The sequence below is a fragment of the Ischnura elegans genome, chromosome 6 (genome assembly GCF_921293095.1).
Source record: "Ischnura elegans chromosome 6, ioIscEleg1.1, whole genome shotgun sequence".
NCBI classification, from domain to species: domain Eukaryota; kingdom Metazoa; phylum Arthropoda; class Insecta; order Odonata; family Coenagrionidae; genus Ischnura; species Ischnura elegans.
The window spans coordinates 71,300,788-71,305,345 of NC_060251.1; the positions used below are offsets into that span (position 1 = coordinate 71,300,788).

At 40.0% G+C, this 4,558-nt stretch overlaps 1 long non-coding RNA gene across 1 annotated transcript; it reads right to left on the reverse strand.

Annotated features, from left to right (window-relative positions):
• Positions 1–209: 209 nt before the first annotated feature.
• On the reverse strand, positions 210–1,874 carry LOC124160736. The gene is made up of 2 exons (XR_006865231.1): positions 1,791–1,874; positions 210–516 (listed from the first exon to the last, which is right to left on the reverse strand). It is a non-coding gene; the product is annotated as an uncharacterized LOC124160736 (long non-coding RNA).
• Between the last annotated feature and the right edge of the window lie 2,684 nt (positions 1,875–4,558).

Genomic DNA, 4,558 nt, shown 5'->3' on the forward strand with positions numbered 1-4,558 from the left:
ACCTACCTTGGCATACGTACCATTTATTAAGTCCAAACATACCCAATTAATGTTAAAGAGAGGGAAATTTGAGAATGGAGTGAATTTTTTTTACCTTTGGTTGTATGAGACCGTGAGATTTTCATGCAAGAACCTTTGCTTTCGTCCGTATGGCGATGTTATCTGGTATAAACGGCCCTTTTGTTAATGAATATACGAAGACGCATTTATCATACGGCAACCTTTTTATTCAAAATAGGATCATACATTTCTCTGTAAATTGAGTTTAGGTTTATTGGGATGAAACAACATCGGTATGGTGCTGCTCAGCTTAGTGGATTCATTCTTTCGCCGTGGTCTCTTTCGAATATTTTCGGAGAGATTATTCACTGCTTCTTCAAGAAATGGCTCTGTGACGGTTTGCAATTATTCCTTTCGGGTCATGACTCATGAGATAGTCCGATGGCGTTGAAGATTCCGGCGGGTAGGTAGGCGTCCTGAACGGTGCCATCACCAAAGCCCTCTGGTAACGGACAACTGCAAAATAAACGCCCAGTTAGTTATCAGCGAAGTGACATACATACCATTAATTTGCGATTTTATAGGAATTTCACAAACTTTAATACCTTATGAAACTTCACATTGTATTTTTAGTAATATCTAATAATTGTTAGGAACTCATAATTGATTGATTTAATCAAGTAATCTCTTAAATTATCAACCAAATAAAAAGACTATGTTGCGGCAGCAACAAAGTTACTGCAACAAAAGTGTAATGCGGAATAAAGACAATACGAAAATCGATTAAACTAAAAATTTTCAGTGTCACATTGTCGATGAATTTGATCAAAATAGTAAACCACTGTGAATATTATATGCCTGTTGTCATGTCAATGAATATTACTCATGTTTTCAGCTAGTTACCTTTCCTCTTGGATTGATAAATCAAGAAGAGAGATTTAGTGCTTTCCCGGAGATTAGACTTCGTAAAATTTTCTCGGTATCGCCAACGGGTCAATTTGATAAATAATATGCGATTGAAGTATAGCATATTATTACCAAGGCCGTATCTATAAATCACTTTGATGGGCGTAGGGAGCTTCCATTTCGTGGGGTTTCATTGCGAGGAGGTATACTAAAGACTTCTACATTTGGGGGCCATGTTGTACTCCTCGCTTGCTACAGCTTTGATTCTCACTGCAGTTTAAAGCCATCCGTAGCATGTTCCTAATCTATTTCTTAATTTCATTATTGAAATTACTTGGTTTTACTTCGTAAAAAAGTAATACAATCACCTACCAGGGTTTTCAACACCCAGTGATATCGACTGTAAAAAAAATTAAGTGTGGCATAAAAATAATGCGCAATTTGAAGCGACTAAAACTTTTCAGTACCATTTTCTAGATTAAATTCAGTGCGATTTTTCTAGTAACACCTAATAGGTGGCACCAAGTGTTGACACTCGTTTTGGTGTTTTTATCACTTTTTTGTGGACTAAAACTAAGTCATTTAAATTATAAATGACGCAAACTTCCACTTACCGCAGCAAAATTAAGTATGGATAAAAAAACTGCGCAAATATAATCAACTAAATATTTTCATACCATTTTGAAGATGGAACTTAATACGATTTTAAATACTTTCCTAGTGCCTCGCAATAGATGCCATGTGACGCTGATACCCGAGTCGATGATTGTATGCATTTTTTGTGGACCAAGTCATTTAAATCATGATTGTCTCAAACTTCCACAAAGTCTAACCGGAACTAATCACTTATTTTCTAATTACTTTCGTGTTTGAGGTAGAATCACCTGTTTATCGGATTCTTGGGTTCAAAACCTGCCTGGTGGGCCGTACGTCTGGGCCGGCACTGGTGGCGGCGGCGCGAAAGCGGGTTGTGCCGGAGGCGGAGGCGGTGGAGCGAACGCCGGTGGGAGAAGGGTGGGTGGGTTGAGGAGGGGGGGGACCAGGGGTGCGGGGGCGAAGGCGGGGGCGGGAGCAAAGGCGGGGGCGGGGACGAAGGTGGGGGCGGGGGCGAAAGCGGGAGCGGGGGCGAAGGCGGGTGCGGGGGCAAAGGCGGGGGCGGGGGCGAAGGAGGCGACGCTGGAGATGGGAGCTGGGGGCGGGACCGGTGGGGCGTAGATCTCCGCCCGCGACACAGCAGCGGCCAGCCCCAGGACGATGAGCGATGCGAACTGTGGAGAGAGAATCAGAAAGGGCGTTTATCAATGGAAGGACACACTCAAGGGTGTATGAATGAGATTCCTCAGAGGAGGACGTAAACACGACCAGCGCTGAGGGTTCACCTTCCGCGCAACCCCAGGCAAAACTTCCGTGTTCGGTGATTGGAAAGCAATGACTGAATATGCCCAGAGACATGCCTCTTTCAGATTACGATTGTTCCAGCAATCGTTGGAACTATCGTGCATTCACAAAATGGTGGTTCCGCACATCTAAAGCGAACGAGAATTTCACAATTCACAGCAAAGCTGAGGTATGCAGGGTGAAGATATTACTTTGTTCAACGTGTATTTAACAAATAATTTTTCTTCTGACCATATTATTTCTTGTCTGGACAAACCCATGAAAAAAATAGAGCGAAGGGAGGTTCACGAACTCTTCGTCTTTTTCTTGTCACTTCCTTTTCCGGTCTTTCAGCGCCTAACCATCGTAAAGTGCCAACGTTCGGAACTACGGTAACTATTGTCAAGACATGCATTCACACTGCTAATTCGGCCAACTATCGTTCGGACGATTGCTCGGACAATCGTAATCTGAACTAGGCAACAGGAAATCCTGATGCCAATTAAAGTTAGATGGTAAAAAGCTGAGTCTTATTTGAGTTGAGTCTCGTATTTATTATGAGATGGTAAGAAGTTAGAAGCCTCTTACCGTATTCCTCGACGGGTAACAGATTTTCTCTCTGCAATGATGATTGCCTCAGGCATTCGAAAAACCCATTTGGAGATATTTTTCCCTTTTAGCTTTCATCAATACTTGAAACATGTCCCCTGATATAGCCTTAAAGAAGTAGGAGCTCAACTTATTGATTCAAGCAAAGGCTGAGTAATTTCTCTTAACACGTCCAAACATTACGATACTTCCATTCATAATAGGCAACGAAAAACAACTGAAAACGCACAATGAAATTCCTATAGTGGATATGCTTTATGATTGCTGAAGTTGACGCTCCTAAATGACGAAATCCACATCATCTGTACCGCGGTATTTAAATTTTACGTCGCAAAGGTGTTTATATTGAAAATTAGTACCAATTAAGGCAAGGTGCCTTAGATTTAAGCATCATTAGAAAAGTAATGTTCAAAATATAATTCTCCCAATCAAACTTTAAGATGCCTACGTATATTTATAGTGAGTTGCGAAGAACACCAGAAAACATACTACCTTATACCTATATATTTTCTCTTAAAATTTTTCAAGTCGACGAGTGTAAATAACGAGAAATTGCGTCATTCGGAGCGTTGGGAAAAAAATCACGATCTTGATGAAGCGACGTCTATCTTTCTTTTCGCATACGAAGGGCTATCGCCATATTTTTGATACTACGCCGGCTTTTTCTTGTATTTCATTCTATTTTTTTCTGTATCCCTGGGATTATAGTTTAGAGGGCGGAGTCAGACAGGTGCCAGCCTTAATTTTCACTCTTTTACTTGCCTCATGGCCCCCCCCGAATAAAAACGAGAATTTTTTGTATAACTGCCATCTACAATTGTTCCCAAGAGAGAAGCACATTGGTCCACAAAGGAAATGTTGATTCATTACCATTTCAATGTATATTCGTCATTTTAAAACTATGTCTCACGCACTCAAAAGGAGTCAGTTTAGGGAACAATTATCTCACCAAGCATGTGGGATCAGTCCGCGCAAAAAATATAAACTCACGAATACTGGAAAACATAACCGTCATATTCATATAAATTCTCACTTCCCGGAAATCACAAGGTAGGGAAATGGGTAGACTCTCTCAGGACTAAAGTTATTGTCAAGAAAATAACATTGAACTTAGCTGTGCAAACACCAAGCGTAAGGTCATGAATGTTCCAAAACAAATGAGTCACTTGCTGACTTGCTCTCATTCCGAAATGAACTCAAGAGGAGTCACTTTTGCCCGTTCCTATGGAAGGTTGCGCTGCATTTAAGGTCATGAAAATCTCAAATTACATGCGTCATTTTCAAACAATGATTAATTTTCGTCGCATTGGCATGGAATGGGACTTTTCCGTACATATCCAATGAAGAAAATTATTATCTATTCGGCTATATTAAATGATTTAAAAAATGGTGTACTTTTATTTGTTTTCGACACAGCAGTTTTTATCTCAATTCCGCCGAGCCAAAATATCACTTTCTTGTCAAATGAATATTATAAAAATTTTAACACTTAACCTTCACCTTGCATTATGGAAAAGCTTTAATTGAGAATTATAAAATTTATCAGTTCAAGAACGCCATGGAGCGACCATATTGAATTTTTTAAGTCAATAAATTCTATTTTTTTAGATAAAACCTTGTGATCTGACAAAATAATATTTATTCTGTCTCCGCATAAATTAACCAT